The sequence below is a fragment of the Cyanistes caeruleus genome, chromosome Z (assembly GCF_971803275.1).
Source record: "Cyanistes caeruleus chromosome Z, bCyaCae1.hap1.1, whole genome shotgun sequence".
In the NCBI taxonomy this organism is placed as follows: Eukaryota; Metazoa; Chordata; class Aves; order Passeriformes; family Paridae; genus Cyanistes; species Cyanistes caeruleus.
This window is the reverse complement of record NC_141732.1, coordinates 41,607,362-41,620,087: the sequence shown is the minus strand read 5'-3', so window position 1 is coordinate 41,620,087 and position 12,726 is coordinate 41,607,362.

Here is a 12,726-nt window from a genome sequence, read left to right as displayed (position 1 = left end):
GTCTGTTTTTAAATATATCCAGGGATGGCGACTCCACCACCTCCCTGGGCAGACTATTCCAGTATTTTATCACTCCTTCCATAAAAAAGTTTTCCCAATATCCAGCCTATATTTCCCGTGGTGCAGCTTGAGATGGTGTCCTCTTGTTCTGTCAGTTGCTGCCTGGAGAAAGAGACCAACCCCCACCTGACTGCAAACACCTTTCAGGAAGTTGGAGAGAGTGATGAGGTCACTCCTGAGTCTCCTTTTCTCCAGGCTAAACAACCCCAGCTCCCTCAGCCATTCCCCACAGAACTTGTGTTCCAAGCCCCTCACCAGCCTCGTTGCCTCCTCTGGACGCGCTCAAGCGTCTCAACGTCCTTCCCAAACTGAGGGCCCAGAACTGGACACAGCACTCGAGGTGCCTCACCACACAGCCTCACCAGTGCCCAGTTCAGGGGGAGAATGACCTCCCTGCTCCTGCTGGCCACACCAGTCCTGGTACAGGCCAGGATGCCATTGGCCTTCTTGGCCACCAGGGCACACTGCTGGCTCATGTCCAGCTGGCTGTCCCCAGTACCCCCAGGTCCCTTTCTGCCTGGGCACTGTCCAGCCACAGCGTTCCCAGCCTGTGGGGACTGCAGGGGGTTATTGTGGCCAAAGTGTAGCAAAAAATGGCCTACATTTTTGTAGCAAAATGTGGCCTACATTTAGACTTGGACTTGGATTTATTAAACTTCATCTTGTTGGACTCTGCCCATCCATCCAACTGTTCCACCTCTCTCTACAGAGCCCTCCTCCTTTCCAACAGATCGATACACACTGCACTGCCAGCTTAGTGTCCTCTGCAAATTTACTAATGAAAAACTCAATTCCCTCATCCATACTGTCAGTAAAAATATTGAACAGGACTGGCCCCAGCACAGACCCCTGAGGTGACTGGCTACCAGTTGGGTGCAGCACCATTCACCACCACTCTCTGGGCCTGGCCATCCAGCCAGCGCCTAACCCAGCACAGAGTGCTCCTGCCCAAGCCAAGGGCTGCCAGCTGTTCCAGGAGTGTACTGTGGGAGACAGTGTCAAAGCCTTGCTGAAATCCAGACAACATCCACAGCCCTTCCTGCATCCACCAGGTGGGTCACCTGGTCATAAAAGGAGATCAGGTTGGCCAAACACGACCTACCCCTCCTAAGCCCATGCTGGCTGGGTCTGATACCCTGGCCATCCTGTGTGTGCTGTGTGATGGCACTCAGTATAAACTGCCCCATTACCTTACTGGGTACTGAGGTCAGGCTGACTGGCCTAAAATTACCAGGGTCCTCCTTCCCACCCTTTTTGTGAATGGGTGTCACATTGGTCAGCTTCCCGTCATTTGGAACCTCACCAGTGAGCCAGGACTGTTGGTAAATGATGGAGAGCAGCTTTACAAGCTCATCTCCTTCATCACCCTAGGATGGATCCCATCTGGGCCCATAGATTTATAAATATCCAAACATCTCAGCAGCTCTCTGACTGCCTCCTCCTGGATCACAGGGGGACCATTCTGCTCCCTGACACCATCAACCAACCCAAGAGGACAGTTGTCCAGAAGGCAAGTTGTTTTCCCACTAAAAACTGAGGCAAAGAAGGCATTGAGCACTTCTGCCTTCTCCCCACCTGCAGTTACTAAGTTCCCTTCTGAATCTAATAAAAAACAAAGGTTGGTCTTACCATTCCTTTTACCATTAATATATTTGTAAAAACATTTTTTATTATCCTTTACAGAATTCACCATTTTAAGTTCAAACTGAGCTTTGGCCTCCCTAATATTTTTCCTACATGCTGTAGCAGCCCCCTTAAATACTTCCTGAGAGACCTGACTCTCCTTCCAAAGATGATACATCCTCTTTTTATTGTTAAGTTTCTCCAAAACCTCCTTGCCCATCCAGGCTGGATGTTTGCCTTGTTGACTTGTCTTTTGGCACACACGGACAGTCTGTTCCTGTGCCCTCAAGATCTCTGTTTTGAAGCACACCCACCTTTCCTGAGCTCCTTTGTTTTGAAGGGCTGCTTCCCAGGGAACTCTCTGAATAAGTCTCAAAAATAGGTCAAAGCCTGCCCTCCAGAAGTCCAGTATAAAATCATATTGGTGTTCCTCTTGATTTCACCAAATACTGAGAACTCTACAATTTCATGATCACTGTGCCCCAAGTGGCCTCCAACCACCACATCTCCCACCAGCCCATCTCTATTTGCAAACAACAGATCTAACATAGTCCCTCCCCTGGTGGGCTCACTCACCAGCTGTGACAAAAAGTTGTCCTCCACACACTTAAAAAACTTCCTGGACTGCCTCTTTTCTGCTGTATTACGTTCCCAACAGATGTCTGGCAGATTGAAGTCACCTTCAAGAGCAAGGGCAGATAATCCTGAGACATTCTCCAGCTTTAAAAAGTTGTCCACCTCTTCCTGATTAGGTGGACGATGACAGACTCCTAGCAGGATGTCAGCCTTGTTGGCTTTCCCCTTAATTCTTACCCACAAACCTAGCTTAAAGCCCTCTCAATGAGTTCTGCCGGTGCATGAGCTAAAAACCTTCTGCCCTTAACAGAGAGATGCATCCAATATTCAAGCAATTTAAAGTGTTTCATCATTTCTAAATTATTACTTTTTTTTTAAATCTGTGGTTCAGAGTGAGTCTACAGTGTCACTATATAAGAAGAGAAGGGAAGCGTTGGTTAGGTTTTTCAGGAGTGGGCAGTGAACTTAAATCATCCTCTTCCTTAAAAAATATAGCTCTGGAAAACCAAAGATAGTGTTTTTCACAAAAGGCAACAGCTATTGAACTGTTTTTATTTATTTATTTATTTATTTATTTATTTATTATTTATTAAACAAGCTATTGTTCCCATCTGAAGTGTTTGAGAATGTAAATGAAAATAATTTAAAATAAGTAATTAATAAATCAACTTTGTTTTCTTTTGGTAATTATTTTGTATTTATCGTATTTCAGTCATAAGGGAAGGGGAAATCCTCTTACAGTATTTTCCCAGACAGAATTCTACAGAGATCTATTTCCTTTAGCGGGGAACCATTATTTAGAAAGAGGTTTTAGCCCTAGAGGATCCATTGATTTCTTGAAAACCCTTAGGTGAGGCTCATCAGTTTCAGAAGTACTTTGTGACAAAATTTTTGATATTTTAAAACATATATGTATGAATTTATTTGCAGTTGCAATGTTTCAAAAAGATAATTAATCCATTTATGATATCATTAAGATGCAATTTCTCTGTAGTAAGTAATATGAATTGCTGAAGTTATCTATTTTAAAGCCACTAAAATGATAAGAGCTTGCCTGAGGGTAAAAATCTGTATGTTTTTTAGTAATACCTAGTTATTAATCTATGTTTGAGTGACTGATTTCTAAAAATTAATACAGGAGCCAATTGAAACTAGCTATGGTACATTATAAACATGTAGATAATGAGGAATGTTGTCTCAAATATTTGCATAATATTATGCTTTAGCAATTAATAGATTTGGTCAGATATTTTCTAAGTATTCTAACAGATCATTCAAATATTAATAAATATATTTTATATACTTCAGCAATGGTATCTTTGGAACCAGATTCCTTTACATGGGGATGTTTTCATAATTTAAGAATAGTCCTGTTCATACTGGTGCTCTTTGATACTTGCTGATGAGGAACAGCAAATGTAATCCTTTTTTTAATGTTAATTTAATTAAGTAATAATCTGTTGCTGACATGGAAGAAATCACCAAGGAAACCGGGCACTCTACTTCTTAGGGGACAGCAATGTAGTCCAAAATGTATTCAATTTGTGCTGCTTTCTGTATTAATGATTGATTCTGTATTAATGTATTAAGTATTAATGATTAGTGGGGCAAAACCTGTTTTTACCCCACACCAAAGCCTAACTGAACCAAATTATATATCCAAGAAGAATGATGCATCTGCCTTTTTATTATTTTATTAAAAGTGATATTCTGAACCTTTTTTAATTTTCTTCCCTTCCCCCATCAGCCCTAGAGGAAGGTAAAAATTTTAAAAATACTTCTCAAATACTGTTTTGTAGCCCAGTAAATTACATGTCTGACTTTATTTTCCTAGGACTCAAGTGCTCTCTGGATGTGACTTCCTTCTTTTTTTTCCAACAAGACATCACAGATACTAGCTGAAGTAGTAAGTTCAAAGTACACTATAATTGCAGTTGTTATGTTGAGAGAGCACCTTAAGAGTCAGGGAGGAAGGAGATGCCTGTGATACTGAATCTTTCTCCCTTTCTGACAACTGGCCAAAATGCCAGTCATGTTCCTGATTCATCCTGCCAGTTAATGAAGACTTTACTTTCTTTCAGTATCTTTTACTGGGGAAGGTTGAATGGACTGTGGAAAGTTGCTAGGTTCAGGGGAATTTTTATTATCTGACTTTAATCTAGAGAAGCAAACTCATAGCAAGGAAGAGTGCTCCCAAGGAAAATTTTAGACCAAGTCACAGAATGGTTGAGGTAGAACCTTTGGATATTATGTAGTCCAACCTGCTCTGCTGAAGCAGGTCTACCTACATTAGATTGCTAGGGATCAGATCCAAGTGGGTTTTGAAGATATCCATAGAAGAATCTGCAACCTCTCTGAACAACTTATGCCAGTGCTCTGTTAATTTCAAAGTAAAGAAGGTTTTCCTCATATTTAGATGGAGCTTCCTGTCTTTCAGTTTGTGATCATCTCTTGTTCTGTTGCTGGGCACTACTGAAAAATCCGGTTGCATCTTCTTGATGCCCACCCTTGAGTTTTATGTATGCATTAGAATACTAAAAGCATAGAATGTTTGAGGTTGGCAAAGGCTTTTTATGATCCTGGAGCCAAATTACTAATGAAACACCCCAAAATGACCACTGAACCATGTCCCTATGTTCCACATCTACATGACTTTTTAACACTTCCAGGGATGTTCTTTCCACTTCCATGGGCAGCCTTGTTGCAGTGCTTGACAATAATTTAGGTGAATAAGTATTTCCTAATATGTGTTCCTGGTACAACTTGAGGCCATTTCCTCTCATTCTGTCATTTTTTAGAGAAGAGACTGGCCCCACCTGGCTACACCCTCCTTTCAGGTGGTTGTGGAGAGTGATAAGGTCTCCCCTGACCCTCCTTTTCTCCAGGATAAAACAACCCCAGTTCCCTCAGCTGCTCCTCACAGGACTGTTCTCTAGACCCTTCACTAACCCCATTGCCCTTCTCTGGACTCACTCCAGCCCCTTAATGTTTTTCTTGCCATGAGGGTCCTAAAACTGAACAAGGGATTGAAAGTGTGGCATCACCAGTGCCACATACAGAGGGACAATCACTGCCCTGGTCCTGCTGGCTACTGTTTCTGATACAAGCCAGGATGCCATTGGCCTTCTAGGCCATTGACACAGCTGGGTCGTGTTCAGACACTGTTGACCAGCACCTCCAGGTCCTTTTCTGGTGGGCAGCTTCTCAGAAACTCCGTCCTCAGCCTGCAACACTACCTGAGGCTGTTGTGACCCAAGGGCAGGACCCTGCACTTCACCTCATGGAACTTTGCCCCATTGGTCCATCTTGTCCACATCCTTTGTAAAGCTTTTTTTTCTCCAGCAGACCAACATTCCCACCCAGTTTGGTGTCATCTCCAGATTTACTGAGAGCATACTTGATAAAGATATGAAGCAGAACTGGTCCCAATACAAAGCTCTGGGAAACCCCACTAGTGACCAGCCACCAACTGCTTTCAGATCCTTTCACCACCACTTTTTCTGCCATCCAGACAGATTTTTACTTAGTGAATGGTTCAACTGTCCAAGCCATGAGCAGCCAGTATCTGCAGCACTAAAATCCAAAGACAACATCCACAGCCCTTTCCTCATCCACTAAGTGCTTCAGCTTTTCATAGAAAGAGATCAGGTTGGTCAGGTTAGCCACAAACCGATGCTGGCTAGATCTGATCCCCTGGCTGTTCTGCAAATGCCACTAACGATGATCTGTTCCATTACCTACCCCAGCACAGAAGGCAGGCTGACAGGCCTGTAGGTCCCCAGATCTTTCTTCTGTGTGGACCTCTGTCCAGTAGCCCAGCCCCCAAGATGTGTTAGTGCATGGGGAAATTTCTTCACATGCCCAGGATTCTACATTTGACTTCATTGAACTTCATTAGGTTCATTAGGCTCTCGAGCATGTTCAGGTCTCAGTGAATGACAGCACAGCTTTCTGGTGTATCAATCAGTCCCCCACAGAAGCAAGGAAGGTACGGAAAAGAAATACAATCAGGTATGAGCACCATGAGGCTCTGTATGATTCATAGGCACTGTAAATCACACAGGTGTGATATGGCCGTGGAATGGCAGTGGGTCACCATTGAGCCTCAGAGACCACAGCAGTTCCTTTAAGGGGCATGAGTAATGCATATTAGTAGCGTTATGCAGACAGGTTTATTTCTTATCTGTAGAACTTCTGATAAATACGCCATATTCAGTTTAATGGTCATAGAAATATGAGATTTTCTTATTTGTCTTGTAGGATCAGAAAGACTTGTCATTCCAAATATAGGCTTTTTTTTTCTTTTTTTTTCTTTTTTTTTTTTTTTAAGGGAGAATCAAGAAATTTTCTTGCTTTAGATTATGTATTTCCCTTGCTATGTAGCCAAATTGTAATGTATATTTGCTTTAATGCATAGTTTTTCTGGTTGCTATTATTTTTTTTCCATTTCCTTGAGGGGGAGCAATGGCTTTGTTGTATACATTGATAGCTTTTTGTCTCAAATGGATGGACAAATAAATTCAGATCTTTTAAAAAAATGTTTTCAAGAGAGTAGATCCAAACTTCAGAATAGTAACAGAGCTGAATCCCTTGTTGGTTATAAACACTCCAAGCACAAGGTTGAATAGATAGCTCTGTTCCAGGTCAACTGGCTCCTGCTGCAGCCATTTACTTCTTCTTCCTCTGACAGGGAGGCAGATTTTGCCTTGGATTTTTCCAGATGTAGCAACTGTACTCTCTTTGTTCCTTTTTGATTGTAGCAGCTAATTTCTATTTTCTTTGATTACCTTTCACTTTAAAGGATCTTGTAATGTTGCAGTTTAGATTCAGTGCTGCTCTGTGGAAAGAATTCAACAACCTTTAGGCTTTAAACTGTGATGAAAAACACCATTACTGAATGATTTAAAATCAATGAGGTTTACTGCAGAGCTTTAACTTGTGCAGTACAAACAACAGGTTATATAAGTCTCTGTAATATCAACTTTTTCAATGAAGTAATGACTGGGAAATGTGTATCATTGAGGTAAATATAATCATTTCGTCAACCTATTTTAATTCAGGTACCCAAATAAGCACTTCTAGAGCTTTTAAAAACAGTATTTTTTTTCCGTGTTGGATGACAGTTACAAACTATAATTGGAAAGGAACATTTCCATTCCAAATCACCAATATGTAGCAAAAACTATTCCACATGTGTTTCTTTCAGATCTGTTGCATTTTTATTCCACCAGTGAAAGGGAATTTTAGTAAAATGGCTAATAATAATAATAATAATAATAATAATAATAATAATAATAATAATAATAATGGTTATTATACTTTTGGGGTGACACCAAGGAGTAAAGTTGTAAAGGATTTTTGTTCTGTGCTGATCAGCAACACATTGATCTGCAAACGTAAGTCCAGAGGACACAAACAGTGGTTAGGGATCTAAATCTAGAAAACAAAAGGAAAGAATGAATTAAATGAAGATTTTAAGCTTGTAACAGAAGCAATTGAAGAAAGCTCTGATAACAGCCTTAAAAATTATAAAAGCATGCTTCTAAGGGATAATCACTTCTCTGTGTCCAGTCTAGATAAGACAAGAAGTAATTGGTTTAACTTCCAGGAAGGGAGATTTAGGTTAGACGTTAGGAAAAATGTTCTAATAGAAAGGACTGCTAAGCATTGCAATAGTTTACCTGTGGATGCTATTGAATGTTCATTGCAGGAGGCTGTCGTGAATGATACTGGTATTTTGCCATCCTTGTTCTGTGCCAAGACCACTGGCTAGATGACTTTTCAGGGTTCTTTTCTGTTCTTTGACTTTAATACTACAACAGATATAAGCTTCTGACTGAGCTGAAGGAGTGTTTTAACAGAAAAATTCCTTATCATAATTAGAGTTTTCCTTGATCTAAAACTGCATCTTGAAGTGGAAGGATTAGAGGAACAGAGCAGGAGTAAGAAACAAGTGACTGGACAGTATATCAGGTTAAAAGACTTTGTGGGTGAGCTAAGTTAGGTACAGGGTAGGGCAAAATGGCTAGGTGTATTACTAACTGTGAAAGAAAATATCACATGCTTTTGGAGAAATTATATTACTTTTGTGAAGGTAGTGGATGGCTCCGAGGGGAGTTTAACACTACATTCACTTTGTGACTTTCAGTTTAGAATAATGTAAGCAATATTAATGCAAATTTTCTTAAAGCTGGTTACTGCTAAGGAATTTGCTTTAACATTCTACTCTCCTCTGTTTCGTTATCAGTTATAAGATTGCTATGTTTCAAGGAAACAAAAGCTGAGGAGAGTGAGGCAGAATGCTTTCTGGAAAGACATTTATTCTGGCAGTTTTGGTCATTAAGGGATTTGTTTATAACCAAATAAAATTCTCATATTTTGAATCATAGCTTTGCTGTATATCCAGATGAGACTCCACACACTAACTACAAACCAACCTTCAGCGCTGTATCTGCTAATACTGCAGCAGCTCTATCTTGTTCTGCTTCTCCAGGGCTTTGATGCTAACTCTCAAACTCTGCAAGCATTAACCAGTTTATGTCAACATTGTGCATAATCAGAGTTAAACCACTGCTGGGGGCTAGAACTGCAGTAGTGTCAAACAGTATGCCATGTACCACTAAAATACTAACAGCTAGATTTCCTATCAGAGCTCTGCAGTAAGACCATAGCTTATTTCAATTTTATTATAAAACATTTCAGTTTTCTAGACTTCCAGCAGCAGGCATCATATGCATATATTTTGAAGTTAAATAGTTCCTGCTAGTTTTGTTTTCCTCAGCTGCATAATGTATGGACATTAAGGAGGAAAAAGGAATGGAAAGGCAAATATCAACACTGTTCTCTAAAGACGTAAAATTACACAAGATTCAAACATACACTGAATTCTTCAAGGAGTCCTAGTGTACTAGGGTTTTAGTGAGATGTATGGAAGCTGAGAAAGAGGGGACAGAAATTAGGAGTCAATAAAAATTTCTGTCTTCAGGCCTACTGTATGAGTGGCAAAATACAATGAGACTGGCAAATACTTACAGAAGTACAACCTCATGTAAGTTTCTCAGGACTTAGAAAACCCCTGTATTAGAACAAATATTTAAGTGTCTGTGTGTATTGAGTGGAATTTTATTTTTGTTGTGTGTTCCATAGTATGATTCTTCAGGGCTGTAAGGAGGGCGATAAATTTTCATTCCCTCCCTCCCTCCCTCCCTCCCTCCCTCCCTCCCTCCCTCCCTCCCTCCCTCCCTCCCTCCCTCCCTCCCTCCCTCCCTCCCTCCCTCCCTCCCTCCCTCCCTCCCTCCCTCCCTCCCTCCCTCCCTCCCTCCCTTCCTCCCTCCCTCCCTCCCTCCCTCCCTCCCTCCCTCCCTCCCTCCCTCCCTCCTGTCTCTTTCTCATTTTTTCTCTCTCTCTTTCTCTCTCTCTTTCTTTCTTTCTTTCTCTCTCTCTTGTTCTGTCTCTAAAAAGTTAAAACTACCCCTTTACGTTTCTTGAATGGCTCACATACTGCTATGTTGCTTCAAGAGTAAAACTCACTTTTTTTTGGTACAAATTAACTAACCTGAGTTGCAACTGCTGTTACTTAATGTACTCTACACTGTCTTTCTAAACTGTCTTTTTAATTGAAAATCATAATGGAAACAACAGGAAATGAAGGCCATGAAAATCTTATTTCTACATAAACCGAGATATAAGGAATTGAGAATAGTGTATTTAAATTTATAAGCCTTAAACAGCAATTGAGGATGATATTTTTTTTTTTTCCAATTCCCCCCAAAAAGGATCAAGAAAATTCTTTTCTCATTACTGTTGTTTTGTAAGTAAGTAGCACAAACAAAACTGTAAGAATTGTTTTAGTAAGCAGTGAAGATGACTGCAGACTCTTTGATGGAATAATAACATTGCAATTAATATAAGATTATACTTAAAATGTATTTCTACAAATTCTTTAAAATGAAAAAATTAATCAGAATGCATTGTACAATCAGAACTAGTTATTTTCATTTTTCCATAAATATACCTTATTTTTATTGCCTTCAATGGGGTTTTATAATTACCCTCCAGTCAGCTTCAGTGTTTATTTAATAGAACAGCTGTGATGTGTAGAACTAGTATTTTAAGTACCAAAAGACTTCGTTATTGATCAATTTTTCTTTCAGTAAAATGTTCTTCCTACATTTAGATTGAGTGGCTCTTAGAAGTTTGGTATTGCATAAACTCTTGCTGTGATTCAGGACAATAGAAGTACTGTAGCTTTTGAGTCTTCACTTATTAACACTGTTGCTTAGTGATATTTAGTGATATAAATGCTTAAGATATTTCTATTGAGACTTTTTGGTCCTCTAATTGCTGATCTTTTTTATTGTTTCTGCCTAATACTTGATGAAGAATGAGCTCAAGGTTGCTCAAACAAGACGAAAGAAGAAATCCAAAAATTTATATCTCCTGATAGGTAGTAGGGATTTCCAGCTTTTCAGTGTTAGGCTTCCAGCACTTGAACACCAGAGTATGCTAGAAGGAGCAAGTACTTCGTCTGTAGGACAGCTGCTTGACGAGTCCCAGAATCACTAAGTCATGTTGGAAGGGGCCACAGTGGGACACGCAGTCCAACCCTCTGATAAAGCAGGGTCACCCTAAAGCACATTCCACAGCACTGCATCCAGATGGCTTTTTAGTATCTTCAGTAAGAGACACTCCAGCAACATCTCTGGGCAAACTGTGCCAGTGCATAGTCACCTGTACAGTAAAGAAATCCTTCCTCATGCTCAGGTGGAACTTCTGTTCATCTGTTTGTGCCCATTGCCTCTTGTCCTATTTCTCGGCACCATCATCCAGAGCCTGGATCCATCCTCTTGACATCTGTCCCTTCAGATCCAGACATCGATGAGGTCCCTTTGGTTGTCTCTTCTTAAGGCTGAACAGACCCAGCTCCCTCAGCCTTCCTTGTAAGACAGAAGTTACTTTTTAATCATCTTCTTATTCCTCTACAGGGCTTGCTCCACAAGTTTCATGTCTCTCCTGTACTGTGAATCCCAAAACTTGACAGAGCACTCCCACACCAGGGTTCTCAACCTGCTGGCAGTACTTTTCCTAACTCATTCCAAGATACCATTTTCCTTCATGGCCACAAGGGCAAACTGCTGGCTGACGGACGAACAATTGAGGGATTGGAGCAAGGAGTTCTCTAATGTCCCCTCAAAGCCAAACTACTTTATGATTCTATTTCTTTCCCAATGTCAACATAGTGAAAAGTTCAAATTTTATAATCACTTATTAGAAAAAAGTATAAATTACTTTTTAAAGCTGAAACAAATAATCAAATTTATTGGTTAATTAGGTTTATTAAGGTAATATCCAAATTTCGGTATAATTGAAAAAAGAAAAGAAAAGGAAGCTATAGTGTTGATTTTTTAATATTTCTTTCAATAGCTCATATTGCTAACTGGGGTAGTTTCTGAACCTTCCACAAAGTCCCACACTTATGTACCATGTATTCAATTGATCTACTGTGATTTATAGATTTAAGCATAGAAGAAAAATTGTGTAAGACTGAAACCTAGGCCATAATTACCTGATTTAAAGTAAATTGATACTTTGTTCTGTGATTTGAGAGGTAACCTGAAATGAGAGAAACAAATAATTCTTGCAAATAAGGTTGTGTTTTAGTTTGAAGACTTGAAAGATAAGATATATGATAATTTCATTTGCTGCGGTGAAATAATATAATTATGGATTGTGTTGGCCTTTGTGTCTCATGAGAGCTAGCAATATACTTCTTTATGTGAAGAAGTTTTTTTTTTTGTTTTACTCCTCAGCTGTAAATACAATACAGATGCTTTATATTAGCACGTAGTAACCGGAGTCCATTAAATGCAATCATGGCTTGTATTACTGTTTCTTTATGCTTATAATTTAGATTTTGGCTAAAATCTTAGTCAAAAACTTAATACAGGCAGCACTTCCCACAGTAATGATTGCTGCTTCTGTTTAACTCTTTTCTGGAAATAGATTCCCTGGCAAAGTGCAAACAATAGCTACAGCTGAATGCACCACCTAACCACAACGGGGGTTTTCTCGTCCCTCTATTTCTGTGGAATATATCAGAAATTTAATTCTGGTATGATCAAGAACTTGTATGTCTGTCTTGATTCATTTTCTTTATAAACCATTATGCTGGTTTTGCATTAACTGATATTTGGTGAGGAGGGAAGAAGCCATCCACGGAAATGATTTTTCTAAGAGAAGGTGCTAAGAGCTTCCTCTGTGCCTGGCAGAAACCAATAGCTGTCTAACTCTGAAAATGGACAACCTATTAAAGCATTTAGAAGCTGTGTCTGCCTCTGTGACATTAACATTTTAAAGATGGGCCAGCCCGGTGTCCTGGGGTGACTTTATGATGCTTCTATCCCCAGTTGCTTTGTTTATGTTACATATTAAATTCTGCACCTTTAAGACTGGCTCTGAGAGCGAAGT